We start from the raw sequence: 21,200 nt of genomic DNA, 5'->3' as shown, positions 1-21,200 counted from the left end.
ACTTATAAAATTTTGATCGCCATTTTGGAACGGGCGTTTCTAATTATAAAATATTAACTTACAGAGCTCTCTATTAGCCCTACAATTTTTCCGGTGGGGTCCCCGAGGGGGCGGGCGGCAGTCCCCCGGACAAACCTAACACCCCCTACGCCTATGGCCTAAACCTATTTCCCGTGAATACTTCCCCCCTCATGACAACCCCCCCCCCCCCCCCAGCCAACCCAACCGTCGTGCCCTCCATTCTCGGTGCTCCACAGGTGAAGGTTTGCGGCTGGATCACTAGGAGAGTGTTCCACATCCGCGTTTGCGTCTGGTGAGTCTGGCAGAGTGAAAAGTATTCGGATGATCTTGAAGTCCAGAGGCGCCTCTCCGTAGACCACGGGAATCTAAAAGTTACGTCATTCACCAGAAGATGTGACCCTTTAATTTAGAATACTAGAGGGTGGAGACGGGGTATAATACCAGGTTCCATCAACTATGATAGGAGCAGCGCACCGTCCTATTGAATTCCGGCTTCTTTTTATTACAAATAAGTTAAAAAAATGTATAAAATAAATTAAAACAAATTAAAACGAGCACGCTAGTAACCTAACAAAATTATTTAAAAAAACAGAACCAAATTAAGAATTGAAATAATTTATACAATATATTTGGTCGGCGAGAAGGGGGGGGGGGGGGGGGGGGGGGGTGGGGCGGGGTGCTACAGCCACCATCAGCCTGATGTAAATATAACATTCACCCATCACTATTCATAAAACAAATTTACACACATCATATTTTAAAAAATTTATACAATTAAAATGATCAATATACAATATATTAAAAATATAAAAGATGATGGTTAAAAAACCGGTACATTATAAAATTAATTGTTTACCACAAATCCGAAGCCCGTCAAGCGCGACATGCACACGGAGGAGATTAAGAAGCGGAGAGTATGGGCGCGGCAACGTCCTTCCAGCTCCATACGGGAGAGGAGGCAACTAAAAGTATAGTGTTATTGCTGCATCCACAGAATATTAAAGAATTATTGAACAGATCCCGAGAAGCATATCCAAATAGACCTAAGTGCATTACCCCCCATACCGACCAGAACTTACCGAATGCTATCTGGGGACCCGTAAAAATATAGCACCCCCTAGCCCACAGGCGGACACTTCCGCACCAATCTAACAATGCCTTAGCTGTGACAGCCCGAGGACCGGCCGAGTGCTTCTTATTTAAATATTAATTCTAGATTGATAAACAAAGGCGACCACCAACCTGTCGATTGTCATTTTATGTTCCTTAGGCGGGTTCAACATATTAAAAGCATTAAACTTTAATTTATTTTATTTAAATAATTAATCAACTTTAGTCTAATTTTATAATGTTTGGTACACTCAGTCAAAAAGTGATTAACATTTTCTATTTTATGGCATACCAAACAATTAGGTGACTGTATTTTCTTAATTTTAAATTTAGTATCACTGAGTGCGGATGAAGTACCCATCCGCAGTCTTGCTATAATTTTAGTGGCTCTAACATTAAATTAAACCGGACCAGGAGTGGCCGCCTTTGGTTTGATATATGCATGCCACACTCTGGTTCTGTGGTCCCATTCGGTCTGCCACTAACCCCCAAAGAGTGGCTCGGCTATAGAGTTTATACCGTTATAATTATGTTCCACTGGCACACCGACCACGCGGTCCTGCAAACTCCTTTTTGCGTTCGCATCGGCCAGCTCATTACCGGCTATTCCAATGTGCGCCGGAACCCACTCCATGACGAGCTCAATTCCTTTACTCACAACATTATTATAAATGTTTGAAATTTTATAAATAATCTCCGGTCTAACACTATGGGCGCCACGGATTGCCTGCAGGGCACTAAGGCTATCAGAGAATAGGACATATCTGTTAGGGCTATTATCCTTATAATAACGTTCGACCCACTTCAGAGAATACAGTATGGCCATCAATTCGGTGGTATAAACTGAAATATTATCCGATAGCCTAGCCCTAATGGCTATAGGATTTTTTATATTAACCTTTTTGATTATAAAGCCAATTCCTGTTTTTCCATTGTCTGGGTCCTTCGACCCGTCTGTATAAATCTGAATTACATCCGGGTAGAATTCCCCTACCACTGCCTGAAAAATTACTTTCTTGAAGTTGATATTATCAGTTTTAATAATTTCTTCCCTGATGTGGTAATGAACCCCCGGGGTGCCGGTTCGCCATGGGAGGGCGGAATCAGTTATCATCCTACTCAAGGGGAGACCAACTATCCCAAAGTCATTCGCGAACTTATTTAAATAAGAAATTACAGACATGTCCCTATCTTTGTTAATATTCTTAATTAATATAGGTTTAATTTGGCTGACAGGAGAATCAGGCACCATACTGCGAACTTTATCGATATATCTTAAACCTTGCCTGATTCTCCTAAGGGCCAATGGCATAACACCCAGCTCAACCATTACACTATCATATGGCGTACAGATAGTGCACCCAACAATAATTTTGAGAGCCCTACCATATACGCTATCAAGTTTCCTGAGCTGGGTTTGACTGGCGCAGCCAAAGTCCTGTGTCCCGTACTGCAGCCTGGACACAATAAATGCCTCAAAAATCATGAGCAATGTTTTACAGTATGCACCCCATGGTGTGCCTGATAATACCCTTAATAAATTAAGGTATATAGTGCAATTACCAGTCACCTCAGTAATGTGCTCCCCAAAACTAAGATTGTGGTCGAAGATTACTCCCAGAAATTTGAGCGATTGCACTTGATTAATTACAGCTTTGTTAAACTTTAATTTCAAATCACATATTGATTTAAACTGTCTTTTAGTTTTTACATTGGAAATGGTAACGCCCCAAGCTCTGGACCATAGGGCTAAATTATTAGCATCCACCTGGAGATCTTTTATACGGTCCTCATAATCATTTTCGATTCTCCAGAATGCTGTATCGTCTGCAAAGAGACCGATACTTATCTTAGTCGTAATACTTTCATTTTTGGTAATAAGCATCTCTGCCAAATCATTGATAAAAATTGCAAAAAGGGTGGGTGCTATCACTGAGCCTTGTGGGATACCATTTTCCAGTGTCAAAATGGGGGAGAAATAGCCGTTAACATTGACTGCAAATGTTCTCTGCATTAAAAAATTTGATATAAATATGAACATTGCACCCTTTACCCCCATCTTGTAAGCTTTCATCAACAAACCCCTTCGCCAGACCATGTCATACGCCTTTTCGATGTCTACAAACACTCCACCCACTTTGTGCCCATTCCGCATGGCATCTTTAACCTCGGTTTGAAGGCGCACAATATGGTCGGTGGTGGAGTGATGTTTTCTAAAAAACCACTCTGGAAGGTAGACAATACACTATTTACCTCCAGAAAGTGGACAAGGCGGTTATTAACCATGCATTCCATGGTCTTGCAAACGCTGGATGTTAACGAAATCGATCTATAATTAGTAGGGAGGGAGAGGTCCGTACCCACTTTAGGGAGCGCAAACACTTCAGCGTGCGTCCACTCCAGTGGAAGGTACCCCTCGCTTCATATCAAATTAAATAATTCCAGGAAAAGCTCTAGTGTTTTGGTGGACATGTTTTTCAGAAAAATATAACTAAAATTATCAGGGCCAGGAGCCGTGGCCTTTCGGCCACCAAAAGCACTATACAGTTCCTGCAATGTAAATGGTGAATTATAAGGTAGGTCATCCTTCAGGGAACAGGGTTCTTGAGGGATCGGACTGGATTTTTCAATTATAATTTTCCTGCCTTGAAATTCTTTATTATAATTATTAGTAGCGGAATTATTCCTAAAAGCAGCTCCCAAAACATTAGCTTTATCTTGATTAGTTTTACAAGTTTTATTATTTTAAGTATTGTTTTAATACTAGATGGTTTCCCTTTCACCCTTTTGATCTTCGACCACACCTCTCTAACCTTTGAGTTCCCGTTTAGGGAACAACAAAACTGAGTCCATGAGGTATTTTTAGCTTTATTAATACTGAGTTTCAGTTTATAATTATTTACTACCTTTAAAATGTTTAACACTTTCCTCAGTATTTGTCATTTTTTTTATTTTTCTAAATTTATTTCTTAGTTTTTTTAAATTAGATAACTCTTCCGTCCACCAAGGGACTGGATTATAGTTATTTTTAGTAGAATAAAAGGCAATAGTCTGTTTAGCAATATCAATGATAGCTGCTACTAAATTTTTATTAAATTTATCTATGTTATTATCTCTTATTTGCTCATGATCTAATTTGGAACATAAGTATCCAAACCGGGACCAATCAGCTCTATTAAAGTTCCATTTAAGTTTATATTTAGTTTTATTTATCCAAAGATCAGAGATATTGTACATAGTTTTAATTGGTAGGTGATCACTACCTAAGTCATCAAGGACCTCCCACCCACAACCAGCCGCCATATTACTGGAGACCAATGTGATGTCAAGACAAGACCAGGTGTGGTAAGTGTCCGAAAGAAAAGTACTACTTCCGTCATTTAAACAGACTAGGTCTAACTTTTCGATAAGCGTATCAATAGTACGACCTTGAAGATTGGTAACCTTCGAACCCCAAAGTTTATTTTTACTATTAAAGTCCCCTAAGATAATTACATTTTTATTATAGTTACCAATGGGTGTCAAAAACGTATTAAGATTTAATTTAATACCGGAAGCAGCAGGATGAACATAATAGTTAAATATATTAATATCCCCAGATTTAGCATGGATGGCAACTCCCACAACCTCGATACTTGGATGACCATTATCGGTCTTAATTTGCGAGTGAGAAATACTATCTTTGACAAAGGTAGCTACACCTCCCCTAATACTATTGTCATTCGTGTAAAAGAGCCCAGTGTAACCCGGAATTTTATACTCAGTGAATAGTTTAGTACGTTTAATTTTATCTGTAGTGTTTGCAATCCAGGACTCTTGAATGGCAATAATATCTATATTTTTATTTAAATCCAAATATTTCTTAAGCTCAGGTCCATTTGTTCTCAGGCCCTTGGCGTTCCATTTAAAATAGTTAGGCCCGACTTGTCAACTCTCTTACCATTAACATTATTATTATTATTATAATTAGTATTATTTAAAACATCTATGCTATGTGTAGACATAATGGGGGACGGAACAGTACTAGTTGTTGGAAAATAACTATTAAAAGCTAATCCACACTAGTGTTTGCTCGCGTCTCCGTAACTATTAGATCCCTGGCTTTATACCACGAGACACTACGGGTCTCAATGGCAGCAGAATTAACTTTAATAGCCAGATTATCATTAAGAACCCTGCACGCATCCCTAGACGCCACCGCAATATCATCCAGACAAATTTTTTTTATGTGGGGCTTTTGGAATCTCTCGCGTTAGGAAAATACCCGAAATAATCCTAACTAAGTCGAGAGCTGTTATCGGCTGTTCGAAATCTGATTTACTTGCCCCAGAGGTCGCGCCGGCATATGTCTTAAGTATGGTAGACTGAGACGCCGAAATAACACTATGCGACTCAGTCATTTTAGTCTTACCTGCGCCAGTCGCCGAGGCGGAACGGTGGGGCTCACCGACTTGACTACCCGCAGGTCTTGAGGGAGGAACCCCATCCGCCATAAGGCGGACCGCCCTCCGGTAGTCAGGACACTCCCTAGAATGGGTGCAGTGATCCCCCCTACAGTTCGCGCAAGAGACTGGTCTGGTGCACGGACTATCGGGGGTCTTCCTGGGGTGGGCGGCCCCACACCTAAAGCATACTGGGTGCTCCCGTGTTGACCTACATTTTTTCAAGTAGCCATTATTCCATACCGTAATGTTGGTAATGGAAAAGTTGGGGTTGGTTATTCTGACTGAGTGAAGCAGCGCACTGCCCTGGACTCCCCTCAGATCAGTTTTCACAACTCTCCTTAGAGAAGGGGGGGGGGAGGGAGGGTTGGTTCTACCCTGCTGAGTCGACCCTCCTCTGTTCACAGTTTGAAAAGGGACCTTGTTTACAGTAGGTATGGAAGGTGGTTGCACTTGGCCCACACCCCAACCCTCTCTCGTTGGCTTGATGTGTCGGTAAAATTGGGAAACCTCCCTTGGGGCCCCGTGGCCCCCGACCCAAGGGGGGGGGGGGGGGGAGGATGGATTCCATCTCAATAGAGTTAGGTTTGGTGGGCAAACTAGTGTTTGCTTTTGTCGAAGCTAATTCCACCCTCCTTTTAGCTCTAGCCCGTTTAGCCGCGGGAGGTGGGGACACAGTTTTAGTTATTAGAAAATCGACAATATTAGAACCGGGTGAACCGGCGTTTCCTCTTGTTGTAAGTAACCTCAGTGAACCCGCCACTTTGGGGGTCACGGGCCTGGATCTCGGCAAGACAACCGTCCCAGAAAGCATACCCTTGTACTGTATATCGTGAGTCACTCTCAGCAATTTCCGAAGCTGCAACAACCGAAGTGCTACCCTCCGGTAGTGTTGAAAATGGGCAGAATTTTGAAAATCGCAATTAGTAAAAAGTTAATAGAATAAAAAAAATAAAAATAAAATAAAAAATAAAAATTACAAGCCAAAAATAAAAAGAATTGACTGCTCGGCCGAATATTTATATAATTTGGAGCATTTTAGAAGGACAGTCCAAAAATAAATAAGAGAAAGAAGAGAGGATCGGACTATTTAATAATACTTAAAAAACAAGAAGTAATTTCGACATAAACTTTTGAACGAAGGTCTAAAAGTTTAAAGTCCGATATATATGTCCACGTGAGTGGCCTCGTTAAGGCCGTTAGGTTTGTTTCTACTTCGGGGAGGCTGGAGATTCCCGGAGTGTCGGCAGTTGGTCTTGTCGCTGACGTAGTGTCTTAACTACACTGGAGTAGCCGGGGCCGCAGACTGCACTGGTCATCTTATGTATGGATCTGTTGTCGATCTTGGCGAACAAGATGCACTGTCTGTATGTCTGGTCCCTCCGGTGCGTGACGACTACTCCGTGTATTCCACTAAAGATCTTGTTGTGTAGCTCGTAGCTGCTGCCGTCATCCAGTGGTCTCCAGTCCGCGTTAAGGTATCCTTCCCGAAGTCGTTGTGGATCCCGCGTGTCCCCCTGCATATACTGGTGCAGTTGGCGTCGATGTCCGTTGATGGCAAGGATCCATTCGGCGTCGTCAGGGGGCGGGGCTACCGGCGGCGGCTTGGTATTGGCTGGTTGGGTGGTCGGTGATGTCGCCTTCCGCTTCCCCGCCGCAACAACAACATGTCCCTGCGCCGACTCTACGGGAGCGGTCGGTATAATTGACCGCTGCACCGGAGTCGGCGTCCGTGGAGTGGAGATCAGTGGTACCGCCCTTGGAGGCTGGCACATCGCGATGTCCAGGCTCGAATACGGCTGATCCGGGGATGCAGAACTCGGTAAGGGCGGCGACGCAGAAGGGACCGCCGCCAGCTTTGTCCCCCCCCCCCCACCCACCCGAGCCGTCCCTGGCACGGGTTTCTTCTTCCTCCTTCCTCTTCCAGTCCCTCCGTTCCTCTTCTTTGGAGGCGGGTCACCGTATACCAAAGACACGGTCGCCCGTGTTCCGGTATAGGTGACCCAGAACTCCAGTAGAGCCCCAAAACTGGCTACCAGTCAACTCGAGAGCGCACGTAGACACGTCTAGTCGCATCGCGATGATAACTAGTTTAACGTGCCATATACCACTAGGGTTTCGAACACGCCCATCCCGAGTCCGACCTCCGATAAGATCGGTGGCTTGACTCGGGATATGGGGGGGGGGGGGGGGGGGGGTTGGGTGCTGAAAATGGGCAGAATTTTGAAAATAGCAATTAGTAAGAAAGTTAATAGATTAAATAAAATAAAATAAAAAGTTTACAAGCCAAAAATAAGAAAAGAATTGACTGCTCGGCCGAACATTTATATAATTTGGAGCATTTTAGAAGGACAGTCCAAAATTAAATAAGAGAAAGAAGAGAGGATCGGACTATTTAATAATAATTTTAAAAAAAAGTAATTTCGACATAAAATTTTGAACGCAGATCCAAAAGCTTAAAGTCCGATCGATATATCCACGCGTTTGGGTGCACAGCTTAAAGGGACGAGATGGGTTGCATCCCTTCAAGAAAACCCCTAGATTGACAGTCGATAGACGTTGAAGGTGTAGTGCTGTGCTGAAATACAGATCTTGAGAAGCCGGATCCGTCTGAACGAGAGAGAGTATCAGCCTAGGGTATAGTCCAGTCGTCATGGGTTGGTATAGTGGTGCGGACGGGCCCGACTCCGGAGGATACGCGATGGTATCACTATAAAGCAAGGTAAAGTCTAGAAAAAGAGTAGTAGGGGCCGACCCCGCTTCCTATTTCTTCTTTAGAGTGGGGCAGTCAATCGTCCAGTGCTGCACCGCGAAACCAGTTGTTATGAAAAGGAATCGAAACTGGCTTCACTGCTCGGAGCGCGGACGCAATCGTAGCCCCGCACCAGTGGCTTATCAGCTATCTCAATCCCCGTTTCGATGCCTTCCTGACTGCCAACATTGACAGCGGCACCGGCCCGGGGACTGAAAGATTTGTTAAAGGGATATTCCTGAGTTTGCTGCAATGTTTAAGATGTTATCGACTAACAGAGACTTTTTGACGACTTTAATTACATATCACATATATTTTTCTGCATAAAATATTAGTGGCTGTATTGTAAACGTGTTTCTGATCGCTCTAATATTTGTAGTAGGTTAAATTTCATTTTATTTCCTAAAAACAATTTTTTCGTACGTACGAAATTATTTTAAGACAAACTCCAGTTTGGGCTTCTTACAAATATTAAGACGACCAAAAACACATTGAATATACAGACTTAGAGAATAACTAACGAGCTACGAGGAATTATGAATTATCTGTCCCGAGTGAATGACTGTTGTAAACCCGAGCCTTTAGCGAGGGTTTTAAACATTCATTCACGAGGGACAGATAATTCGTAACTCCTCGTAGCGAGTTGGTTATTCTCTGTATTACCCATTGTCAATTTTAACTGATTTTTAATGTAAAAATTCGTCTGCAGTCTACAACAAAGCCATCAGCCATTACGTCATATAATCTTACGCACATTACATGGCGTAATGTAAGTGACGTCATAGCATAACGGCGTTCTTTTTACAGCCAAATGTTTACAGTACAAAATAATACGACTATATTTGCATTTGAAAATAATTGTTTTTATATATTACTAAAGCCGCTGCTTATGTAAATATACCATTTCATGTTTATGAAACAAATGAGTCTATTTGTTTTTGTAAATCTTTGTAAATCGTATAACGTACGTGTAATCGGACTCATGAATGGAAACATTATATGAATGAAAGTGAAGTTCCAGCCATGCCAAGCAACCAACCAAACGTCGTGATTTTTAAGCCAGCCAATCAGTGGCTATAGAAGCAATCTGCACACTGCAGAGATCGACAAAATATTACCCTGTATATTTGAGCCCATATGGGTAATAAACTGATATTCTAAACAAGAAAATATATTTAATATGTATAATTATTTTATTAGTCGAAAACATCTTACAATGCAGCAAACTCGGAAATGTCGCTTTAATAAGGCGGTGTATGGACCCCGCCAGGGCCAAGCTCTGGCTAGGGCCGGGTCCAAACGCCTCTAGGTAGCTACTACTAGACAACCTATTTGATAGGTTGTGGTTGCCATTTTCTGTGGGTACAGCCGTACACTCTTTAAATAACACAGCAACCTCATCGCCACAATCAGGGTGGGGCCTCAAACTCAGTACTGACCCCAGGGCAGCAAAATGGGGCGTTACAGGTTGTTTGTATAAATGTTTGCCCGTTAGATAGCCTAGAATAGAAAAAGACTGTCTGCTTAAACGTCCCCACAGGTGCTTTATTCTGCATATCCTTAATGGTATGTTGCAGAAATTCAAGCCCATAGGGGGTGGGGTCAAAATTGCCAAACATAATTCTTCTCAAACCCGGTACATTTTGGATACCTTTTTTAGGTGTATTTATTTTTGATCAGGGTTTTGGTTGGTTATGAGGAGTTGGAGAGGAGGCACCACTGAGAGCGGCGAAGGGGTTGCTGGTTGGAACGGCATACACTTTAGTACCGCTAATATTGTCTAGCCTACTACTCTCACCTTGATTATTCTCCAGTACTGTCACTCCCCGCCGAGCAGCAAGTACCTTCCTCGTCCTCTGTTCTTCCAATAGAAGTCCCGGGGGTGGGGTCGGGGATCTCGATGTGGTTGGCTACTCGGCCGAGAGGGTTGGTGAATATGAAGTTGGGGCACTTACCTCGCCCTTGTCAATAACAAACACATAGTCATTTCCATCTTTATTAATTGAACTACACTTCTCATTTGTCACCCCCGAGCTGTTAGACACGTAGCAAAATTCCGACCGGGTAGGGCTGAGAGCAGAACGGTTATCATCGACCGGGTCGGTGATTCTGCTTACTTCCAACTCTCGGTCGAAGGCGAGTTGGCGGGCGAGACTATCACTATCCTCCGTGTGCAAAAGCCCCCTCCCCCCCCCCCACCCGGGCAGGCACCCCCCTCAGGTATTTTTCAACCGTGAAGGAGAGGCCACCATCAGGGAGTGGGGTGTCACGTCTGGCGCGCTTCGACGGTGTGGAAGAAAGCGGTGCAGTTTGGTAAGATGCACTTGTGTCCCCCAGCGGGTCCCACGTCATGCGCTCCACCCTGGCTATGTGGGACACATCAGGCAATTCCGACTCACCCGACCTGTCAAGGGAGGATGTGCCGGATACATTAACTCTATCAGTAGCCAACTGCACTGCTATAGTATTTAAACTCCTGTCCAACTTTGCTATAACCCTATCAACATCTTGGTGACACGACATGGTTGGAACAGGAAATACGGAAATTATATTTATAAACACGTGTTCACACCTGGCACGTATCTGGCAATACTTGCCAAGGTCACAACACAATGCAAACAAGAGGAATAGACCCGGTAGCTATTTACGAAGTACAAAACGTCACAACAGACTTACAACCTTGTACACACTTGCGGAATACTCCAAGCTGATAGTAAACAATAATTAAAGTGTATAACTAACTAATTAATTACCAATATGGCTGAATTTTGATCCCACTGTTTACACACCGCCATTCCCGCCGACCGCCATATTGCGCTAAGATCACTTTAAGAGCATAATGCAGTTATATAATTAAAGTGCTGTTCCAGACCATACACTAAAACTTCTAATTTGCCAATGAAGTGTTTTTCTTAATTCATTGCTATAATATTTTACACTGATATGCAAATTAATAATTACGAAAATGTCCCATAAAAGTAATTAAAAACCACTCCCGTAGAACACTGCCGGAAACGCCCGAGTAAAATTCTACTTCATAAAAAATTTGCCAACAAATAGCCGTGACGTCATGAAGGGAACCCTTCACCGAAAACTACACGATGACTTCTAGCGCAAGTGGTACCGACAGTGACTGCCAGGCCGAGTTATCGTGCGAGTCTTCTCCTTTTGAGGTTGAAGATTGTAGTGCCGACGACTGGGCAAATATTTGTGCTACGCAAAAAATAATGCCCTATCAATTTGAGCCAGAAACGTCTTCCGAAGAAGAAGGAATAGCGGCCACTGGCCTGACAGATGACGACGACGAAGATGCTACTAGAGGGAGATTGCTTACCAATGAATGGCAATTTTTAATCTTGTTTTGTTCTTTACCTTTTTGTGCAAAATATTTTGCTACACTATATGTTACAGTATTTGAGACGTCGTAGAAAAGACGATAAACAACACCTCAGAGTTTTTATCAAGCTATTATGTATTTTCGTTGGCTAAGTTTAATCGTTTTGTGATTTTTGTAAAACTGCATATGATACTGATACATATGGTATACAGTTGCGTAACGTGGGTTGCCAGCGCCCGGGGCGAGGCAAATATTGCGCCCCTTAACCAGTCGACCGTTAGAACTCCCCGGGTCCCTTCCACCAGTCCAGAATTTTGCGCCAAATGCAACCACCTCGGTGGCCCCGCACACGCTACGCCACTGCATGGTCTATGTAGAAAACCAATTCAAAGGTTGCCACCTCCCACCCACCCCTAAAATTTGGTGGCCTAGTTGGCCTGTACTTTTACAACAAAATACATGTACAAAATTGTTTTTCTTCCAATCTGATTAAAATTAGCTCTACTGGTCTACCAGTAGATCTAACAGCTTTGCGTGGACTCTCATGTCCAGGTGTCATTTCATCTCTAAATAACAACATAAATATCGACCAATTACACTTCGCCTTTTATTCAGGAGCATACAAAATCGGGCGAGACTATTTATGCAATAGGCGAACTTGTTGGTCTATTTCATTCTACAGGTAATAGTAATTAACCGGTGGAGCTAATTTTAATTAAATGTTCCCAATATACACCATTGTCTTTTTGTTATAGACAAACATAAATAATTTTATTAATTTATCTTTCATTTGTTACACAGGTGCACTTGTGGACATTGTGAGGTAATGTCAACAGTGAGAGAGTGTGTGTCTTGTCAAGAGATAACGCTACTCTCAGACAGGATCACATCCCTGGCAGACACGCACGACATGAACGTCCAATGCATCACACAGCATCCAGGATTCCAGACAGTATGCCTCGATGAATGGACCTTGGAAGCTGCGTATTACTCGTACAGATAAGGTTACAGAGTTGAACATCCAAGTGGACCTCGGTATATTGCACAAAACTGACTTGTTTTCATATGCACTTAAGTTTACCAACATGTAATATATTGCAGACTTGCACAGAAACTGCCACATGAACAAAACACATCCACCTTTTATGAAAATAATAAATGGAGTACATTTAAATTAACACTTCTGAATTTGGGGAGGGGTGTTGGAATGTATACACATCTGATAAAGGTGCAGTACATTTAAACTCCCTATCTCCGCTTCATCCAGTTGTATTATAATCATGTAATGTCACATACTCGAAAATACAAGTTAAAGGGCACTCACATCCCCTGAACAAACACAATCAGGGCTCCTAGAATTTTTTATAAAATCCACTAGCCATGGGATCAGTGATTTTAAAAATTTACAAGCCATGATTAAAAATTCACGAGCCCTACTTTACTTTTAAGTTAATACAATTTTACTAAATAATAGTAATAATCAGATATGTCACCTAGAGAGGGAGATCGAGCTTAAAAACACTTTAAAAACACTAACATTAGGGGGTTAGGTTATGGGCAGACTATTCATATTTACAAAATAGACTTAACTGCAACATTTGACTCTTTTGTTTTTCACCAGTCATCGGGCATGGCAATGTTAGTTATTTACTAGCCCAACAATGAATATCACTAGCCATGGGAGTGCACCTATCATAATCTACAAGCCCTGGATCTATGCTAAAAATAACACAAAATTAATTTTAATGTAGTCAGTATCTGAAATGCATTATTGTGTGTGCGACCTTTCCTATCAGTACGTTTTTGTACTAAATGTATTCCAGGTCTCAAACTCTCTATTGCAGGAGAAACCGGTATGTTGCATACCGACAAATTGTCTGATGGTGTTGGGGATACTTTGGGAAGGATGTCAGAGTTGTGCTTCCATCCTGTGTTGTAACAAAAATCAGAAACACGTTTCCAATCCCAGATGGTACATACATTGGGTTTCAGTACTGATGAAAACGCCTCTTGCTAATAATTATATCAAATATCTCCATAGATATCCTGACTCAAGTTAGCCTGAGATGGAACCTCCTCCATTAGGCTGTTTTCCGTCCCAACCAGTTCCCCATAACTGGTATACCAAATACCATGGTATGTACTGTCCTGTCTGTGGGATAGTGCATATAAAAGCTGCCTTTGCAGGAAGAGTAGCCCATGCAGAGACGGCAGCTGGTTTCCAGACTCATTACCTTTGTGGTCTTTAACTATATGTCTCACACCATATAACCTTAATAAAATGTGTTGAGTGTGTCATTAAATAAAACATTTCTTCTTCTTAAAGTCAGCAAGTTCATATTTTCAGTTAGAGTTTTCAGCAGAAGCGTGTCTTTTGTTGCTTGATGACATCGATTTTATTCGGTCTCACTAAACTGTCAGTCAGAGGTGGTGGGACTGGAAACATAGGTGCTGGTCCAGCTAGGCTCTTCTTCGGTACTTCACTCTCTATCATGTCCATCAATTCAGCAACATAATCTATTGGTGTAAATATGGAAATAATATGGTTATTTCCAAGGGCTCAAGAAACTGCAAAACTTAAAAATCCCATGCCTCGACTGGGATCCGAACCCAGTACCTACCAGCCTGTAGACCGATGGCCTGCCACGACGCCACCGAGGCCGGTCATATCCTTTGAAACCACAATAATAGTATTGTTCTTTCAATTGGGTTTTTTAAAGTTGAAACCAGTGAACCCATAGTAATTAACTTTCGTCATTACTTATTTTCTATATTATTTCTTTTAAGGGGTTGTTCATTTATGAACATTTTTACCAGGTATGCTAGGGCCGAGGCGGTTAATGCCAGTTTATACCTTCAAAAAAAAGAAGAAAAAAAAAGAAGTTTTATTTAACGACGCACTCAACACATTGTATTTACGGTTATATGGCGTCATACATATGGTTAAGGACCACACAGATATTGAGAGAGGAAACCCGCTGTCGCCACTTCATGGGCTACTCTTTTCGATTAGCAGCAAGGGATCTTTTATATGCACCATACCACAGACAGGGTAGTACATACCACGGCCTTTGATATACCAGTCGTGGTGCACTGGCTGGAACGAGAAGTAATCCAATGGGCCCACTGACGGGGATTGATCCTAGACTGACCACGCATCGAGCGAGCGCTTTACCACTGGGCCACGTCCCGCTGCCCCAGAAACAAAAGAAGATGAAATATTCATCATAAAACTTCCCATAGAAGAATAGGATTATGCAATTGCAAAGTGATTTGTATCATTTATTATGCCTTGTTTACAATGCGATCAGCCAAAATTCTTACCAAAGGTGCAATCAACATTGACGGCTTTTGACAATGCTGGCACCTTTTCTGTACTTAGGGCTACACCATTTAAAACGGTCCTAGCCATCAACTGTTTTGGCCTGAGCTCGTCTAATATTCTCGTTAAAATGCAGAGCCGTAAGCAACAGTCTGTAAATATTATTGATGCAGTTTGTACCAGTTTTGTAATTAAAAAAGTGCCCCTTCATTATAGATTAATAAAAAAAAAAATATATTCTTAACTATGTATCAGAACTGTTCACTACATTAATATATTGTTACAACTTCAGTTATTTTAAGCAAAAACATAATTTGACAATCCAGTTAAAATCGGAAAGCACAATATTATTACTTTTTATTACCTTGCCTGCATTCCAAGGTATGAAAATGCAATCATCTTGGGAGCAAAGTGGTTGATTACACTGTGGAAGCTCTCTATCTCAGATGTCTGAAAGTGTGTAGATAGTCTTTTTACGTCAATGAGCAAACGAGTCTTAAGCAACATTTCCTCCACTCGTACACAAGGCTTTGTTCCTGAAAAATCAACATAAAACAGCATTTGAAAATTAATCTAAGCTTGATGTCAATTAATTCCCATCAAGTTACCTACCTTATTTATACACTTATATACTTTGTGGACTGACAACCAAAATGGTTATGTCCATTCTTTGCAAATTGTTGTCTTTTTTAATTATAGTTTTTTGGAAGCAATATATATTGAGTTTCTTTGCTTTGTTTAACAACACAACTAGAGCACATGGATTAATTAATAATCGGCTGGGATGTTAACATTTGGTAATTCTGACACGTCAAGAGGAAACACACTACATTTTTTTTAATGCAGCAAGGGATCTTTTATATGCACCTTCCCACAGACAGAATAGCACATACCACAGCCTTTGATATGCCAGTTGTGGTGCACTGGCTGAAACAAGAAATAGCCAAATGGGGCCCCACTGACGAGGGTCGATCACAAACCTACCGCACATCAAACGTGCACTTTACCACTTGGCTACGCCCCGCCCCGCCCCCTCAATATATATAGATGCAAAGCTATATAATTTGAAAAATAAATAAAACTTTTATTTTCAGATTATCGAGAATTTTTTAATTCTTGATTGTTCTGATTGTCAGCCAACGGTATTATCTTTTTTCATTATTAAAATCCGTTTCTGCTAAAATGAAGAAAGGGATATTTTATTTAATGATGCAATGAACACATTTATAATTATGGGTATTTTGCATCTGACGTATAATTTAGGACCACACAGATAATGAGAGTGGAAACCCACTGTCGCCATACTATGGACTACTCTTTTGAATTAGCAGCAAGACATATTTTATATGCAACATGACTCAGCCACGTCTTGCTCTGAAAAAGGGTTTAGTGCCTACATAGCGGCACTTACCAGGCTTTAACCATTTATTATGCTTTGGTCCATCGTTCAAGTCTCCATGCATACAATGGTCAAAAAGATCGTCCGCATGTCCAGAGTGGATGTTCTGTATGTGGTTTGTTATTGATTTCCACTTTGCCACAATGGTCGCTCCATTCTGGGTTGGAGTGGAGGCTGCACACAAATACAGGTGATTATTGATACTTTGTATCCACGCCTTCACCTCATTGCATTCCTTCTCTTTGGATAGAGCTTCAAGGTTTTTCTTAATACCTACAAAGAAAGTACATAAAACCCTCAAGTTTATAAGCTATTAATGGATTGTATAATGAACATATCTGCACTATCTACATTTATGTGAAACAGTTGTGTAAATTTAATATTGTTGTCACGGAACATGCTCTTAAATTTGTTTCGCCTGTGGCGATTTTTAATTGTGTTAGAGGGCCGTGTGCAGTTTATTGCCCGTAGCCCAGATGGGCAACTTGTTACGTAAGACTTCTGCGCGACCGTCCTCGATCGGACATTCCAATATGCACTTAGTCCAGCTGCGGAGGCCATGTGGCGAGTAGTTACGTAATACCTCTGCGAGTGCGGGTTTTACAACCGTGATTTTGGCGACGATGGCGTCAGTAAGTCTGACGATCAGAGAGAAATATAGCGACGCTAGTAGAGGATGATAGGGGGAGGTACCGCCTTGTACCCCCAGGCCAATTCTGAATTTATAATAAATAGCTAGAATTTAGAGATATCGAGGAGAACGAATTAGGAAGCTTCCTGGGAACGTTAGTCCGTTTGGACTTTGGTAAATATCATTTCTGCTCTGTGTATAACCTTGATGTGATTGATGTGACTTAAATATTTTAATACTGTATTATACCAATATTCTTTAGACAGTGTCTTCGGTCATCTGACGAAGTAAATCGTAGACTTTTTGTTCTAACATTATATGAGTATTTGGTAATATAAAGCTTAGCCAGTCATCCTAGTAGACCCTAGGTAAACTGTAGGTTATTGTCTTTATTGTGATAAGTATTAATTCTGTGTCACAAGGTTACTGAATGAGTAGTTAGGGTTAATTAAAAATAACCCGTTAGGAATAGAGCTGTAATTCCTTTATTAATTAACTTCTCCTGTAAGCGTTTCTCAATTATCACACGTGTGGGTGTGGTGTAACGGTGAAGTGATTCGCATATTGTGTAACTAGACACCTAGAGATTAACTAATTAAGTGATCAGTTCTGGGTTGTTATTATTGCTGTTATTAATTTACTACTACGGCTGTACATTTGTCAGCGTAGGATAATACAGATTCCAAAGTGTATTGTGTTTTGTTGTGTTTCTAGTGAGCTAAACGGGCTATAATAATATATACTTATATAAGATCGTATCTCTGATCATACCTAGAGACGAGCCATACTAGGGTTAACAGCCTGTTACAGAGAGATCTAATAGATATACAGTTAGGAGAGATATTTTGATAATCGTGTTTTATTCAGTTACGGGAATTATAGAATCCCCGTGACAGGAGTCAAAATGATTAGTAAAACATCTATAGTTATAAATGAATAGGCCATTTGTATAAGAAAGCATATTTTCGGCTGGCACTAAATCACTCCAATTTATCGAAATGTAAAGATACTCTTAAACAAATTGAATGTGGCTCATCAATTATCCCACAGTGTGTTGTGCGTGATTTACAAGAATAATATTTGTGGTGTTTATTTATATATATATATATATATATATATATATATATATATATATATATATATATATATATATATATATAGCTATATAAGAATATCTACCTTTGGCTATATGCCAAACATCAAAGAAATGCTGAGTTATCCTGTAAATTTTCCCTTATCCATTTGGTTATCTGTGTATGTCTGTCGTTAGTCTCATGTCTTGCAAAAATGCAAAACTGCGCATCAAGCCTTCTTTTTCCATGTGAACACTGGACTCATTACTGGACACTGGACTTCATTACTAGACACTGGACTCATTACTGGACACTGGACTCATTACTGGACACTGGACTTCATTACTCTGAAATAGAATAAAATACAAACACAGGGCTAGCTCTGTCAATCGCCAATTGCGAATTTTAGGAACAACTGGCAAATTTTATTTTAATTTGATGAAGAAAAAAAATCATGTAATAATTGATATTTGCCTGAAAATAACAGTTTTGCATTTTTGGACATAATTTGGCGAAATGTCTTGTACACCCAGAGCTAACCCTGAAACAAGACTATCATTATTGTGGCAACACTTTTAATTTAGTTCTGCTTTTAGGTATAATTGTTTAAAAAATATTATCATGGTATGATTCATGTATACGTTCATTTTTTTATATAATAAATAATGTCAAAGGCTACATGTTTTGTTTTCAAGAAGCATATTTTCCAAAGTTTGGAGAAATAGACCAAAAATAAATTGAGCCTAACCTGTACCTGTTTGATGTCCACTATCTTCCCTGTTTTCTCATCTACTAATCCATATGACCCATATTTAGCGCAGTATCCAGGGCTGTCACACCGACCATCCCCTCCAAGAACAAGTGGGTGTTTTTGTTGACTTTATTTCTTCGAGTAATGTCCTCTGATGCTTTTCCCATATTTCAGTAATTGCAGGTTGTGTCTTTGGTGCAATTATGGTTCAAGCATATTGCCTTGGGCACACACCTCAGCTATCTGGGCTGTCTGTCCAGGACAGTGGGTTAGTTGTAAATTGTTAGTGGTTAGTGAGTGAGAAGAGGGTGTAGTGGCCTTACACCTACCCATATAGTCGTTAAAACTCGCTCTGGTTGGAAGCCGGTACCAAGCTGTGCACCATGTATCTACCAGCTTTACGTGGTTAGGTCATCGGTCTACAGGCTGGTAGGTACTGGGTTCGGATCCCAGTCGAGGCATGGGATTTTTAATCCAGATACCGACTCCAAACCCTGAGTGAGTGTTCCGCAAGGCTCAATGGGTAGGTGTAAACCACTTGCACCGACCAGTGATCCATAACTGGTTCAACAAAGGCCATGGTTTGTGCTATCCTGCCTGTGGGAAGCGCAAATAAAAGATCCCTTGCTGCTAATCGGAAGAGTAGCCCATGTAGTGGCGACAGCGGGTTTCCTCTCAAAATCTGTGTGGTCCTTAACCATATGTCTGACGCCATATAACCGTAAATAAAATGTGTTGAGTGTGTCGTTAAATAAAACATTTCTTTCTTTCTACCAGCTTTATCTCCCGATGGCTTAACCAAGACGCCACTGAGACTGGTAATCTTAATAAAAATTAGTCAAATTAATCATCATATATTTACTTTAAATTTGTTATATTACACATAATTAAACTTAAGTAAAACCTTGCTCTCTTGCTACATATACATTAATATGAAATAGTTCGGTCTTTAAAAAATAAAAAATAAACGTTTATACAATGTCTACCTAAATGTACCGTAATGTTTCTGGCTTATGTATTCACACATACTGTAAATAAGATTGATGTTTTTAAGCCATCTCAGGTGAATAATGGTATTCTGACCCTAAATCGTAGAATACTTGCAGCTTGTATTCTATAAATAAAAATATTTCCAAAGACCTTTAATTATCACATACTCACAATATGCTACAAGAAAGAAATTGGCATGTCATTTATACATTAATATATTCTAAATGCCTATACACTGAGGCTATTACTAATATATGTACTAATTTATTAAATTACAAAATTAAAATACTGAATAAAAAAAATAAAAAGACATACTTACTGAGAATCAATGGAGCTGCTATGCTCTGAATAGTACAGATTGGAGCCTGGGCCCATATTTTCGAATCTATCTTAGCCTACGAAATCGTGAAATCATCGTAAGCTATGACGTCACTATGGCGTGCGCTGTAGTGACGTCACAACCTACGACGGTTTTACGATTTCGTAGCGCTAAGATGGCTTCGAAAATAGGGCCCCTGGCTCGTACAATGACTCATTGCAAGATTTATTAAAGCTGTCATCACCAAAATCAGTATACTGGTCATGGTCGACATCTCTCATTTCAACATCTTCAGTAGTATAACTGGAAGCTGGTGTAGATGCTGATGGAAGATTACACTGTATACCTCTGCTCCTATAGGCAGGTCTGATATTCACCTGACATCCTGTTTAAATATTAAATACAAAATTAATATGCTTCAACAGATTACATATATATAGATAGATATATAGATACATAGATAGATCTGTTGAAGCAAAATATAAATGATATATATATAAAAAAGAATCCCAAATGATATACTAGTACAGTACAGATATTTCAGAGTGTTGAAAACTAAAATGCAAGGTACCTTGGTGTACAGTTTTACTGGTTATACACGTTTGTATCCGCTTGGACTTCTGATTTCGCTGAGTCTGGCACATTACATGTACATTATGGACTACATCTGTAGGTTGAACAGGCAATTGTTCCTAAAAATAAATTGCATCTTCTAAACATGCATATAAAAACATGCATATGGTTAGTACATTAGGCATGCAATACCTGCAAATATATACAGCCGATACCTTTTCATTATTTGGAAAAAGTATATGGTATATGGACATATAAATGTATTTATCAAGGATCAAAATTAGCATTCACTAAAACGCATGAAGAAACCTTTGTTACTACTTAGCCAAGGGCAATTAAAACAATTTGAAAGGTAGGCTATCAGATGTTTACTTGAGGCTAACTTACAAAGCAATTGGAAACTGCCAGTATCAAAACTCTATTTTAATAATATATCCATATCACCTGAACACTTGATATAAAGTACATTTATTTTAATCC

At 40.4% G+C, this 21,200-nt stretch overlaps 1 pseudogene; it reads left to right on the top strand.

Moving 5' to 3' along the window:
* The first annotated feature begins 11,426 nt into the window (after positions 1–11,426).
* LOC121373043 lies at positions 11,427–13,660 on the top strand (annotated as a pseudogene).
* Positions 13,661–21,200: the final 7,540 nt, after the last annotated feature.

This window comes from Gigantopelta aegis, chromosome 5 (genome assembly GCF_016097555.1).
Source record: "Gigantopelta aegis isolate Gae_Host chromosome 5, Gae_host_genome, whole genome shotgun sequence".
In the NCBI taxonomy this organism is placed as follows: Eukaryota; Metazoa; Mollusca; class Gastropoda; order Neomphalida; family Peltospiridae; genus Gigantopelta; species Gigantopelta aegis.
This window is presented reverse-complemented; position numbering and strand designations above follow the sequence as displayed.